This window comes from Anser anser (genome assembly GCF_964211835.1).
Source record: "Anser anser genome assembly, chromosome: Z".
Classification (NCBI taxonomy): domain Eukaryota; kingdom Metazoa; phylum Chordata; class Aves; order Anseriformes; family Anatidae; genus Anser; species Anser anser.
In genome coordinates, this window is record NC_139723.1 from 32280745 (window position 1) to 32296397 (window position 15653).

Here is a 15653-nt window from a genome sequence, read left to right on the forward strand (position 1 = left end):
TACATTTTTGCAGTGCTTTCCTGTGAAATTCTTACCAGGCTACAGTGGGAAATGAGTGAAAGTAATTTTGTTGATGCACAAATAGAACAGAAACATAACTGAGGAGAAACGTGGACATTATTTTAATGGAGGTATTTATTTATTTATTAATTTGTCAAAAACTTATAAGATTTGGCATCTAGATATGATTACCAAAATTTTAATGTAAGTTTTGCTATTACAATTTAGTTGTCTTTAGGAAGAACAGAGCAGCATTCCTGTGAACAAACTACAGTCATCTGACAATGGTTATGTGCAAGCACGTTTGAATCTTAAAATCAAAAGAGTGAAAAACTGATTTGCAATGATAACAACTTTACCACTGGATCCAGAACTTGTGATATACATAAAACTCGCTGAGTGGCAAGTTGCACACAGCTTATCCTCATTTTACTGCCTCAGGGACAAGTCAGAAGTTGTGATGTTGAGCATAAAAGTACTGCATCATGTTAGAAAAAAGAAAGTGAAATAAGCATCTCATAGGAAATATTGATACTCTTTCCCATAGGAAAACTCTTCTTTGGGACCATTGCATGCGTGAGTTTTTTTTTTTTAATTCATTTTTATTTTTACAGTCAGAAGATACAACCACAAGGTTTTCACAGAGAATCAGCCCATATTATCTGCATCCCACAATACTTACTCAGACTGAGCCCAATGCTGCTATGACCAATACATGCCAGTGCCACTGCCATGTGTGTTTGCAGGGGCAAGCTCTTTATTTGCTCTAAGCTCCATGTGAGGTCTGTGTTTGAGGAAATTAATAGATCAAGAAGGTACTTTTCACTGGCTCCCCTAAGAAACAGCCAGCTTGAGGAACCCCCGTTCCCTGCACTGTGGCTTCTTCCCCAGACATGCAGCGCATGAGACTCTTAATCTCAGGGTCAAACAAGCACTGTGGTGGTTTTACTCGGGTGGGCAGCTGAGCTCCCCCCAGATCCCTGCTCCTGCGTGGGCTCCTGTCCATGGGCTGCAGCTCCGGCCCGGGGCCTGCTCCTGCGGGGGCTCTCCATGGGCCGCAGCCTCCTCCAGGCCACATCCACCTGCTCAAGCAGGGGCTCCTCCACTGGGGGGCTGCAGCATGGAGATCTGCTCTGTGTGGGACCCATGGGCTGCAGGGGGACAGCCTGCTCCACCAGGGGCCTCTCCCTGCACAGGCCGCAGGGGAACTGCTGCTGCCTGCCTGGAGCACCCGCCCTCCTGCTGCACTCACCTGGGGGGCTGCAGAGCTGGTTCTCACCCTTCTCTCTCCTAGCTGCTGTGCAGCAGCATCTTTTTTACCCCTTTTTAAATCTGCACTGACAGAGGTGCAGACAACATCACTTACTGGCTCAGCTCTGGCCAGCAGCAGGTCCCTTTGGAGTTGGCCCTTATGTAACATGGGGCAGCTGCTGGGCTCTGCTCACAGAAACAACCCCTGCAGCTCCCCACTACCAAAACCTTGCCACGTAAACCCACTACAACACAGAATAACCTTATCAGAGCAGTGTGTTCCCCGAGAGGGTTTAGATACCAAAGAGGGAAAACAGCTGATTTTGACAGGCTTCATTCTGCAGTGGAGGTAAATTGTTTCTGGAACCAACATCTCCTTTATTATTAAAAATATGCAGAAAGATAATTCCAGTAATTAGGCTGGTGCAATCTACTTTTCCCCACTTTAAAAGCACACTTTGTCAGGTAAAACATTCTTGAGTGGAACACGATGAAGAAATCAGCAGGCATATCATGAGTGGTTATGGTGAAAAAGCACTCCAGTTATGGAGGTGCCATAACTTCCAGAGTGATCTCTGTTCTAGACATTAGTTTTAGGATGCAATGTGCAGCGGTCTTACAAGCTCCCAATGCTCACTGACAGCAATGGAGGCACAGACTACATTCCTGGGGAAGATACCCGACTTCTAAATGAAAAGGCAATACAGAACAGCATTGTGTCATCATCGTGTGTTGGCATACTAGGAGTATGCCAATTAAAAAATATCAGCCAAGATTTTTAGTGCTCTCTCTCCAAACTCTTCCTCCCTTCATGTAAAACAAGACTATAACTGCACTCGGATATTCCCTGTGAACAGTGGCTCTGCTACATCCTGTCTCTGGTGATTTTAGAGACGTCTTGAGATAGGTGCTGAAGCTACAATTAAAAAAGGCAAATGGCTAGAGCATGTGATGTCAAATACCCATACTCTCTTGAACTTTCAGTATTTAAAGGGAAGTAGAATTCTGCTAGGTCTGTGGAATGTCAACTTTTTTTTTTTCAGATTTTCTTAATATTTTCTTAATAATATTGTTCTGTTAGGGGGTCAGATATAGCAGTATGTTAGGCAAGCTCAGCTATTAGCTGCAGCAACTAAGATGTTTTTTTTGAGTCAGAAAAAGACTTCTTTAAAACTTATGTGTCAAATGCTTCAGATGGGCTGTGAGTAATTTAGACCATAGCATGCAAAAAATGCCTGTCTAAAAATGTATTTCAGTTCTATTTCATTTTTAGATAAAAATAATTTTAAAATCCACACACACACACACAAAAAGTCTTTCCAGTTTTTCAACTACTGGTTCAAGAAGTCAAAACCAAGCAAAGGCCAGGTTGCATGGAAAGGAAAATGCGCATTGATATGGAATTAAGGCATTAAAACTACATATTCTATTTCAACTTCCACTTGATCAGTGCTGAAAATAGCCAGAGTATGTGTACGATCACTTCAAACTTGGTTATCTAAGCCATTGCTCTGAAGCCCACGCATGATTGAGCTGGGACTCTTTACTAATACAGTTTCTTAGACAGATAATCTGTAAATTTTCTGCATACAGGGACCCAATATCTATCATTTGGCTTTTAAACTGTTGAAAATGAGACACCTTTCCAAGTTTCTCTATCTTATCAACAGCTGAACAGATGCTCATCAGATATTCAATCCTCAGCCACAAAGAATCCCCTTTTATTGTGAAGACTCAGCATGGCAAATCACAGTCCATATGTGAACATTTCAGGTGTATGCATTTATAAATGAATAGATTAATAGAAGTTATCTCTCTGAAAAACATCTTGGTGCAGAAACTCACCTGAGAAAATTGGGGAAAAAAAATCCACTACTTTTATTTTTTTCCAAATAACACTTGAAGAAATTCTAGCATTTCTATTACCAACTGTTTGTGGACACACAGGTTACAGACTGAGAGCCATTCCTATTTAGAAGATTAAATGAAGAACTGGGTTTTACAGTGCTAAATGGGGATAAGACGCAAGGTGTGTGTAGTTTTTTTCATGTAATGTCACGGAATATCATTAAGAAGCTCCTAATGATGTCTTGTTTCTCTCTAAAAACAAGATGCTTCATCTTCTGTGTGACTGCAGCCATTTTTAGTGTGGAGATGAGCCAAACTAGCTTAACAAGCTATGGCAAAGAGAAAAAAAATAAAATGTCCACTACTCTGTTAAATTCACAGGCTGGCAAATGGTGATTGCTCATGAAGGTTTTTTTAGGTCAGCTCAGCACAGCTCTGCACTACATTCAGGGGAAGAAAAATGAGAGCATTTTAATGGAAATTTCCTAAGCAGGGTGTATGAGTTCTCTCATTCACTGAGATTGTGAGGGTTAGGTTACAGCTACAGGAGCACTAGTCATGAACAAGAACAGGCTGTGGAGAACCATCCCCATGCACAGCACAAAGGAGCACAACGTCCAGTAATTAGAATACTGTTCACTTACTTGAGAAGCCACAGCTACAGAGCTCCTCATTTTCCCCCATGGTGAAGTGAGGATAAGTAAATGATACTGATGCCCCTTTGAGATCTCCCAGTAAGAACCACCCCAAAGCTGTAAGAGTTCTTTACATATGCAGATTTTTCTAAGGACTCTTGCAACACACGTCAACATTATCCAAGGAACAAATGTCAGAAAGACTCTTGGGAGTGATGAGATGAAATAACTGAAAAAGATGTAACTTACTAAGTTATTGTAGGCTATGACACCGACAAAATTACAGCAGACTAGATGACAGTCAGATATTTAGATGTATTTATTGTTCAGATGGAAATCCATTTGCCTGCTGTAAAGTCCACTACATACTTACATAAGTGTAGTGCATGGAGTGCCCCCTTAAACAGCTAACTGTCCTTCATAAGCAGCTTGGCAAACAGGAGAGACATAAGCACTTCACTACAATTAAATGTTTGGTGAAGGTAAAACTGATCTGCTGTTGTTTTGTGGTGGTTTTTGTTTGTTAGTTTGTTTGTTTTTTCCCCTACAAGAACTGATCTAAGCTTCTTTAATGCTGACATACAGAGTGGCCATTCTTCACTTTGAATTCTTTCTTGTTTCTCAGAGACTGCACGTGTTTTGTACTTTAAATAGTAATAGTAATAGTAATAGTAATAGTAATAGTAATAGTAATAGTAATAGTAATAGTAATAGTAATAGTAATAGTAATAATAGTCTGCCCTCATTTGCTTTCTCAGATGCTGAGACAAGACATTCCTGCCTCACTTAAGGCATGCTGTAGATGAACATGGGTGTTCAGTAAGCCCTCAACAGAAGTGGAATATCAAGAATCTCACAATGGGCTTTTCTTCCAAGTCTAGTAGTTCTCTGAATTAAGAGTATTTATTCTGCATTTTATTCATGTGTGATTACTACAGTTCCCCTAGACCAAGGATCTTCCAGGAAAAACAACGAAGGCAAAACCTTTTGCTTGTTTAAAACAAAACAAAACACAAAATGAATAAAGAATAAAACTTCTGAACACTTTATACATTAGTAAGTAATGTGAGAAATTAATGCAAAGCAAAGATTGTTCAAGTCCTCTTCCTGTCTCTCTCACTTGCAGCTATAAAGGCTCAGGAGAGTTTGTAGTTATGGTGGGTTTACCATGCTGGGCAGCTGAACCCCACCTCAAACCCCTCCTCAAACAAAAAAAGGGAGAAGATATGATACAAAGGGCTCGAGAGTTGAGATAAGGACAGGGTGATCATTCAAAAATTATTGTGATGGGCAAAACAGAGAGCATATGGAGATAAATATAATTTATTGCCTATTGATAACAGACTACAGCATAGAAAACTAAGAGTAAACTTAAAACACCTTCTCCCCATCCACTTTCTTCTACTTCCTCCTCCCGAGCAGCGCAGGGGAAATGGGAATGGGGGCTGCCGTCAGCCCCTGACGCTTCATCTCCGCCGCTCCCTCACGGTCCCTCCCTGCCCCTGCTCCCCGTGGGGTCCCTCCCACGGGATGCCGTCCTTCCCGAACTGAGCCTGCGGGGGCTGCCCACAGGCAGCAGCTCTTCAAGAACAGCTCCCACATGGCTCCGTACCATGGGGTCCATCCATCCCCCAGGAGCAAACTGCTCCAGCAAGGGTCCCCCATGGGCAGCAGACCCCCTGCTCCTGCGTGGGCTCCTCTCCATGGGCTGCAGCTCCGGCCCGGGGACTGCTCCTGTGGCTTCATGGGCCGCACTCTCCTCCAGGCCACATCCACCTGCTCCACGGACTTATTTTCCCATTTCTTCAACCTGCTCTTCCAGAGGCCCACCCAGCGTCGCTCCCTGGCTCAGCTCTGGCCAGCAGCAGGTCCCTTTGGAGCAGCTGGAGCTGGCTCTGCTCTGACATGGGGCAGCTGCTGGGCTTTGCTCACAGAGGCACCCCTGAAGCCTCCCTGCCACCAAAACCTTGCCATGTAAACCCAATGCAGCAGTCAGCATGACAAACAATGCAAATGCAGAATTCATTGTGTATGATGTCCTGTAGTCCCAGGGTTGGTAGTAGTCACTCTCAGATAAATGACTGGAAGTCTCCAGTTAAGACCAGGTGCCCCATGGAAGCCAGCTGTGCTGCAGGTTTGATGCAAACTTCTGGACATACATGATAAGAGAACAACATTCCAGGATTTCAGATATGGCACCAGCTGATGTCAGGGGATAAGCACAGCCCTGTCTGTTGGGTCCTGCATCCAAACAGATCTTCTGTGCCATAACAAACACTATTGTCTGGTCAAGAGACCAGAAGGGAGGGAGAGAGCATTGCACTGACAAAGTGAATTATTGTGCTAAAACACACCTGACTACTGCTGGCTGTAAAAAGCTTCTTAAACACTTTATCTCTTTCCCTGTAAATCCCTGACTTTGTTCTATCCAAAGACAGCACCAAAATTGTTGTGACTAAAATAAAGCAAAAGATGTGAGAAAGAACATAAACACATACTTAGAGTGGTGTGGAAGAATGTGATGGGACAAGGAATGGCTGCTCAGCAAGCATAAGGGATGCCATTGAGGTGCCGGTAACTGATTCCTGCTCTGGAGAGGCAAGGCTGAGGTAAATATTCTTCCAGCATACCTCCTTCTATGGCTTGTGAGTCTCTGCACAGTGACTCTTGTCTGTGCACCAGTTTGCTGAGCAGTAAGAGACCTGCAACGACAAATTAAAGTGTTGTGTAAACCCGGGAAGCTCAGCACTTGGCTAGGGACATACTGGAAGTACCAACCAGTTCCGAAGCATTATGCGTTTATTTCTTCTGACAGCTAAACTCTGCCAGAAAACCCATGTGCCTTCCCCGCCTGGCACGGAGGCCCAGTCCCAGGTCTGCCTAGTGACTAAGCAACACATGGTCTTCTCTAAAGCACAGGCTTACAAGGCCCAATCACATGCCTTCTCAAATCTCTCTCATTTTTGGAACATCAAGGGATGAAACATTTCCAGGTGCAAATATTTTTGACCAGCTCTACTCCTGCATTAAATAGCCCTTGTATCTCCATTGCCACTTACAAATCTTTCCTGTGATGCCTCCGTGAAAGCCCCTACACTGCTTGCAGGGTTCTTCCCTTCCCTGACTCTCTGCTGTTGTAAAGCAATGACTCTCCCTCACTGTAGTCAGTTCATATGATTAGTAGCTTTTTTGTTCCCTTCCTTATCTCAGCCTTCTCAAGCATGTTGAGAAGTCCTTCCCTAAGCAGAGAAGGAGCTGAGGGGGAATGGGTTACAGGCAGTTAAGGTGACTCTGCTTGGCCTTCATTTGCAGATTCGCAAGCTGGTATCTACACGTCCCAAGAGACGACCCCAGCAACTGTACACTACACTAGCCACAGGTTCCCCAGATGCTACTGGAACACAGAAGGTCAGTGACAGAAAGCAGAACCTGCAAACCTTGCTTCCTGCTTCCATACCTCCTTCCGTACTTCCACAATTCCTTCAATAGTCTGGTTAATGGCATCCTGACTTTTTGGTTACCAACATGTTTGGGGAGAATGTGGGACCTTCATCGACTTTAGGGTATCAGTGGGCCAGGAAGGAAGATTTGTAATTCTTGCTAGCAGCTAATGACAGCTGAACTTGTGCTGAGCTTCCATCCTGTTGCCAAGCCATTCCTTGTGCCTGGGGCCCCAGCACTTGCTTCCCCTGAGTGGCAGGATTAAGATGCTTATTTCGTAGCCCAGTTGGCTCCAGTTCTTTCCCTAGTGTGAGTGCCTCACCCAGGCTCATATAGCATTTTTGAATGCAGTCACCACAGAGTGTTCAGATAAGTAACGTAACAGTAACATCTGTCAGCTTGAATTTGGAGATAATGCACAACAGCTTGTCCCCAGTGTGTTGTTTTTTGGCAGAGAATGTCTGGCTCTGCTCCAACCTAAATCTCTGCAGGCATTTAACACCATTCTGCTTCATTAATTGGTGGGGACTTAGGCTTACAACTATCACAGACTGCCTTGCTATCACCAATAGACTTTGGCAGGTGACAATGAAGAAATTCTATTCGTGCTTCTCTGAGGAAGACCTCCAAGAGCTATGGAGGGAGGAAAAAAATACAAGTCTCTTATTCAGGAGAATTAATTATGCTTAAGCTTTTCATACTTCCCAACCATGTTGGGACAGGGTTATAAAAGTGCAATGAAAAATGACAGACCAACAAGAAATTTACCCATATTAATGAGCCTACAGTTGGCTTGGTTGCAGGAAAATTAATTTTAATTGATTCATCAAAGAATGATCTCTCCTCACCACTTCCCAATGGGTTCAAAGAGATACTGATCTGACAAAACCCTCCAAAGCCTCGTATTTTGCTTTGCCTACGCAAAAGAAAATGCACTACATACAAGGTCACGTCATTGAGTTCAAAAAACCTCTGAGAAGAGCTGCTGGCATGTGAATGGGAATCATCTCAACATGACTATGTCACTCTCCCACCCACTCAGGTGAGCGTTCCTTTAGTTTAACTAAGGAAGGGGTTTAACTAAGACATGCCAGATGTCCCCTTAAGGCCCTCCCTACTCTGGCATCAGTGGAGGCCAAGCAATGTTGATGATGCAAGAAAACTCTCTCATCATACCTTCCAATTGCATCTGTCAGCCTGCCCTGCCCAGTTTCTGCAGGAGCACATTTTGGTACAATTTGACCATTTGCTATGCTATCTCAGGCACACCGCTAAGACCTAGAGCTACTGCTAGATGACAGTGTAATACAGGATGTAATACCTATGGCTGACAATAGCTTGGTGTGTATGACAGTTTTGGAAAACGTCTCTTTATCTTCTCTGGAAGTGACAGTCTCTGCTGGGTGCTTAAGTCCAAACTGCATGCGCAGTAATTCCCTTGCAAGTGGTAGCCATCACACTGGTGTCTGCATGAGCAGAACAGAAGAACTTGTGTGAGGATCAGCCTGTGTCTCAGAGGCTTCCAACCTTCCACTGACTCCCTCTGTTTATGGAGAAACCCATTCCTGTAGGACCATTGGTGCCATGTGACTGTTTGTACTGGGTTTATATGGCAAGGTTTTGGCAGCAGGGGGGACTTCAGAGGTGGTGTCTATGGGCAGAGCCAGCTCCAGCTGGCTCCAAAAGGGACCTGCTGCTGGCCAGAGCCGAGCCAGGGAGTGATGTTTCAGTGACCGGGAAGGAGCAATGGAGATGAAGTGTTGGGGACTGACTGCAGCCCTCATTCCCCTGCACCACTCAGGTGTTCTCTGTTCTAGTCTGATAGTGATAGGCAATAAATTATATTCATCACCCAATACTGAGTCTGTTTTGCCTGTGATGATAATTGTTGGGTGATCTCCCTGTCCTTCTCTCAACTCTTGAGCCCTTTCCATCATATTTTCTCCCCCTTTTTTTTTTTTTCGTTTGAGGAGGGGGAGTGAGGGAGCAGTTGTGGTGGAGTTCAGCTGCCCAGCAGGGTAGGACCACCACACTGTGTCACGCCCTTGTGGCAAATGGAAGCTGTAATCCAACCAAAGCATGTGGCTGACCAGCTGCTATCGTGTGCCAGGAGGTATGTAGACAAAATGTGATGAAAACAACAGTGTGACAGGACAAGATGGTAGAGGACCAGACAGCGCTGAGTTACTAATAGCTTTTTCCATCTGACTATGAAGGACAAGCCTCCTTCCAAGGACATGTTGCCAGTGAACATACTCCAGCTGTGCCACATCAGTGTGCCAAAGGGAAAGCTTGTGTGAAAGGTTAAAAAGATAAGAAGATGAGTCGCCATGGCACACCATTGAGACATACCTCTATGGAGGAGGGATTTCCTCAGTAGCTCCCTGCTTCTAATCTCCCCCTGTGGTCAATATTGCTGCAGAAATGTCTTTTTAGGAAAAAGAATACACTACTATGTGTCTCTGAGTCACCAGATTCAGACTGGTTCCTCTTGGCACAAAGAGCCCAAAGAAGCAGAGAAACCAAATTTTCTCATTTGGAGTAGAAAATGTCTTCCAAGGGAATATGAGATGGGGTAGAGCAGAGGGTAAGGACATTCAAGAGAACCAGGTTTCTTCTACCCTCAGAGTTCTGCATATTTTCATTGAATACATTCTCCAAAGCTCAGAAGTGACAAGCTCCCCAGTTAGCAATGTTTTCCCTACTGTCTCCCCAGAGATCAGACCCATCAACTCACTTTGTATTTATTCCCCAGATACATCTTAAATTCAGGCTCAACTAAAAGCACAGGCTGCTTTCTAATAAAATCACATGTATAAACAGTAATAATTGAACTAATAGCTTCTTTTTATTTTATTATTATTATTATTTTTACCTCTGTCTTAGATCTGACATAAAAGCCCCACAGTAAAAAGCCAATATTTGCTCACAGTTAGAGTGCTGGGTAATGGACAATAGCCAAACCATTTCCACTCTGTTTTAAAAAAGGAATAAGTGAGCTATCTCAAATTCTCTAATGCTGTAGCCACTACCAAGCACTGACATTTTAATAGCAATCACCATAGAAAGGAGTCCAGTGGAGCCACAACATTCAAGGCAGGCATTACTTTGAAGTGTGGCATTACAGCTCATCAGAACTGAAAAAAAAATAATAAAAAAAAAATATTTCTCAGATTTGGCAAAAGTGAAAGAAAAAAAAATAGAAGCCAACAAACCAGGTCTGCTTTTAATCATAATCATAGCTTTGTAGATGAAAACCTATAGGCAAGCGTGGTTTTGTCACTGTCAAATGACTGCATGAAACTAATAATTACAGCTGATGGGAGCAGTGGAGGAACTACTCCCGCAGCAATAAACACTGCTTTTAAAACCTCCCTCCCTTACTGAGGACATGACTGTCTGCCTGAATGCTGGAGGGCTAACATAAAGCTGCAGATGACAGTAATTGTCAAAACGGGCTATGGGTGAGTTTGACCGATTAAAATTGCCCAGCAAGCCCACAAGGCGTATGGCATTTCTGGGAGAAAAAGCTGTTGTTGGGTGTGAAACTAGCTGAAAATGTTCAGATACATGCAAGCACACACGGAGTCTAATGCTAGACACAATATTCCAGCCTGAAAAAAAACTACATAAAGATACCTCACAAGCGCTGTGTTCTTGGCTTGTAAATGCTTGCTTACAGAGTAGCAAACCTGAGATGAGAGCTCATTTTTCCACCAACATTTTCTTGGATTTGAGACCTTGCTGGCAAAAGGTATGATTAGAATACAACAAAGATTCAGTATTTGGTCTCTCATCTGACAGTAAAATACCCCACCTCTCAAAATACTGTTTGATTGAGACCAAAGTGAAATGGGTGAGCACAGAAGTGAAAGAGGGACAAAACTCTTCATCATGTCATGGGCAACTGGCTCATTCCAGTGGTGTCAAACTGGATCCCAAAGGAAGGATGCTAGAGTGTCATTGGCTTGGACAGAAGCAAGTATATTGTGTCACCGGACTAGGAGTTAGGGAAGCTTTTCTATGACTCTTTTTTTTTTTTTTTTTGTACCTTCCACATGGAAGCTAGAAATTTCACAACAATGTTTTGTACAGTGCCAGCTGCTACTGAGGCTTCAGCTGCCTGCAATCTTGAGATGCTCCCAGAATATAAATCATCACATAGATGTATACTTACATTGCAGAGGCAAGCTACCATGATAGAGCTAAACTTGATAAATAAATTAAAATCAATAGAAATTGGGGGTTTAAATCCTATGGCATGGATTAATTATTAGATTCCTCCTGCAAGAAGAAAACAGCTGTCAGAGACTCCAAGAAATTTTCCATCTGCAGGAACTATCAGAAAGAGGCTGTTTATAGATTTCTGCCTCGTATCTGAAATTTGCATTAATTATAAATGCAAAAAAAAAAAGGTTTCAAACTTGCAGAGCTGGTAAAATGTTCAAGAGCATGCTTGCAGATCTACAGAAATGTTATTCTCTCGTCTTTATGTTATATGCAGAATTTGTAAAAAAAAAAATTGTAAGTTTGTAAAAATAGAAAAAGAGAGGAAAATTTAGGTCTTTAATGAATAGCACTAAGTATATACATATATATTCAAAAGGAGAGATTCAGAATCAGTGAAAAAATTATTGCTAAATCTTAGGCAGTAATGAGTTTTGACTACATGTCATGCATTAAAATGTGATGCATATAGAGAAATAATAGTGCTCTTGAAATTTGGTGACAATACCAGACTAAACTGAAAGAGTTACACAGCTGAAGAGCTGCACAGCAAAGACAGCATCACAAGTTAGCAGGCTGTGGAGTATGGGGTGGAGTGGGAAAGCAGTAATGGAAAAGCTGTTGAGTTTATGAGGCTGCAGAACGCTTACAGATAGAAAATAGCTTACTGAAATGTTTCCTCTCAGTAATCAATTTCTATTTAATTTTTTTTCTGTGCTATTAACTCCAGGAGTGTGAAATCATTTACAAATTTATGCATATGGTATTAAGGTAAAATAACAGGAAACTGAAACCCTCTCCAAAGTTTGTAATCCTTGGATAAGTTCATTTCTACAGCTTTTCTACATTTGACCTCATGGTATTTTTGTTCTCACTACATAACATATCTGATGGAGGAGTTTGGTAGAAGAGCACTCTTCCATGCCTCTCTTCAATCATTACCTGAAATAAAAATAAGCGTAAGTTTAAGGAGGTAAAGAATACTGTTCGTATCTGCCACTAGTAATTGCTTGCTCTAAGCTTCTAATCGGGTAAAGCGTTATAATTGTTCATCATTTTGCAGAGCTTCCTTCAGAAAGGAAATTTGGTGAAGGATGCTCATGGGATACCAATCTGACATGCCCATTGGTTGCACTGCTCAAAGCTATTCGTCCTTGCACTTAGAGCAGACACCTGGGCACTCCATAGCCTGGCTCAGCAGCTCTCACCAGACTGACTTCTCATAGAATCATAGAATACCCTGAGTTGGAAGGGACCCTTAAGGATCATCAAGTCCAACTCTTGATACCGCACAGGTCTACCCAAAAGTTCAGACCATGTGACTAAGTGCACAGTCCAATCTCTTCTTAAATTCAGACAGGCTCGGTGCAGTGACCACTTCCCTGGGGAGCCTGTTCCAGTGTGCAACCACCCTCTCTGTGAAGAACCCCCTCCTGATGTCGAGCCTAAATTTCCCCTGCCTCAGCTTAACCCCGTTCCCGCGGGTCCTGTCACTGGTGTTAATGGAGAAAAGGTCTCCTGCCTCTCGACACCCCCTTACGAGGAAGTTGTAGACTGTGATGAGGTCTCCCCTCAGCCTCCTCTTCTCCAGGCTGAACAGGCCCAGTGACCTCAGCCGTTCCTCGTACGTCTTCCCCTCCAGGCCTTCTGGACCACTATGTGGCCTTGCTGAGTCCCTTTTGAGCCCTGCCTCCTCATAAGATAAAGCCTGAAAGCTTTCTAAAATGCAGTGTGGGTTTTTTTTGTTTGTTTGTTTTTGTTTTGTTTTGTTTTGGTGGTCTTCCCCTCCTCCAATCCTAAATTGGTGGGGATTTAACTTTGCTCCAGTATCATTCTGGGCTAGGCAGTGAGGGATAAGCCAGTTCTGCCCCAGCCAGTGCCTGTGCTCAGTTTTCACTCCATGACAGATGAAAGAAGGAGGAGCTCTTCAAGTCAAACCAACACCGGATGCTACCAAGGTGAGGCCAGCATTGTGCCCAAGCACGCGTGTCTGAGACAACTTTCCAAGGTTGCAATGAATCACTACAGACTGAGCATGTGAAAACTAATTCAGACAGGGGCATTTACCTCTTAGAAACCTGAGTGGGTTTCTCCCACAGAAAGGCAGCGTCAGTCCCCTAGTACTTTAAAAACTAGAGCTTTAAATTGCAACTTAAAGGATTTCGTTTTGGCACAGATGAGAACATTTTCTGCAGGTTCTGAGTTATCCTTGGAGGAGCTTTTATTCTAATTGTTCTTCTCAGGAAAATGGTTAGCAAATGTTGACATCATTTAATTGCATAATGGTTGAAAGTCACTTCATATCATTTAGTAAAGACATTGGCTTAATCTTTTTTCCTTTTTTTTTTTTAATTATATTTGCCACAGTGATATATTTGTGTTATTAAATCATCTTGAATTTGCAAGAAGATTTTAAAAACAATGTATTTTTAGAATGAGTCATGCTCAATCAATCGTCTGAACAGATCTGCTAGGAGAAAGCTGGCTGCAGAAGGCACAGCAGAGACAGAATTTCCCCAGGAGAAAGATGCAGACCAACATGATTCTCCGCAGCATGTGCCACATCAAACTTACACCAGAGCTATAGGAAGGGCAAATGTTAAAGGCAAAAAGCAACTTAAAGTGTCTTAGCATCATCAGAGGGAAGGATATTTTCTTTGTCTGACAAAGGTCATTATTTTAGAAAAACATTATGAAGGCTTTGATTAGCACTGACAAGGAACCTATGCTCAGAAGAGGCATGCATGACCTGCTTGTGCTTAAATGTATAGCCTGCACCCAGCTGTGAACAAACCCTATGCTTGGAAAAAACAGAGCTGAAACGTTCTCTGCTTTGGGACTGAGACAAAAAGAACAGAATTTAGAAGCTCCTTGCTATGTTCATTAGTTGGCGAAGTCTCACTCCTGGACATCTGTCCTGCCTCTCCCACCCCTCTCCTTACAGTTTTACATAGGCTAAAAGAGCGCTCAAGAAGAGCCTGTCTTCATGGGTGGACTCTAAACCCCTCCAAATCTACAAAGGTGTGATGGACAATGGACAGAGCTCTTTGCTTTCTAAGGCCTTGGTCTCAGACTCTTGCAGCCAGAAAGTGAAAAGAGCTCCAGGTTGAGTTTTGAAAGGAGAAAGTGTTCAGTACTGAGTGGCTTGCTCAAGAGCACTGAAAAACAGTACCCTAAAGTTAGTTACTTGTCTACTGAAAACTGGGTACTGCTGCATATGTATACCTGTTAACCTGTCTTTAGCAGACTGCATGCAGAGCAGTGATCTCGCTACTCTTCCTTAAAAAAAAAAAAAAAAAAAAAGATTTCTCTTGTTCTACATTCTTCCCATAAACAGAAGAAAATTGTGTTTGTACTCTCAGTGCTTCCACGTGACACTCTCACTTCCTACTTACAGATGTGGTGAGAAAGAGTGACAGTCCACCTCCATCTTACAGTAATGTTCAGCTTCATCTTCACCTTGCGTCACACCTTGTCTCTGAGTGACAGCACTGAGATTTTGAATGAAGCTTAAGAGATTTTTCATGCCAAGTAAACAGGAAAAAAAAAACATTTTTTTTTTTTAGGTAGCTTTGGAAATTACAGCCTAGGAAAGCCATTCTGAATGGGTTTTATTGCCTGTAGGCATTTTTATAAACAGTAACATGAAGTTACCATTTCACATTAGTGCTTTCTTTATCCATGGCCCTTGTAGGTAAGGTGAAACACTGAGTAATGCATTTATAAGACAATAAGTGCATTTTCCTTGAAGAAATGATGTATTCAAAGGACCATTAAGTTTTGCAAGAGAGAAGAAACCTCAGCTTTGACAAAATCACCTTGCAAAATAAACCATCTGTCTATCACAGTCCTTCTGATCTACCTCATGTGTGGTTTTCTTGCTCAATTAAAAATTTGATTGTAGAATTCCTCGATTCTTTCCCTTCTTAAGTCTTTTCAATACTACGGGCAACAGATCACCTTGCACATGGATATGAAAGGATGGCTGAATCTGATGAATGTGGTTTTTGTTTGTCAGTTTTCACAGAAAGATTTTACAGTGACAGAAACACCTAGGCCAAATACTCCACTGCTCATCAAATGCTATCTATGGTCATTTGCACTGCTCAGCTACACTCAAAGTTATAGCTGAAGTTTTCATAAGGCATAGTAAATTAACCCAATGACACTGGAATCTAGACATAGATGTTATGTTTCTTACCCTCAGGAAGTTTTAAGCTCAGAAATTAACAAGACCAACATTCAAAAGTT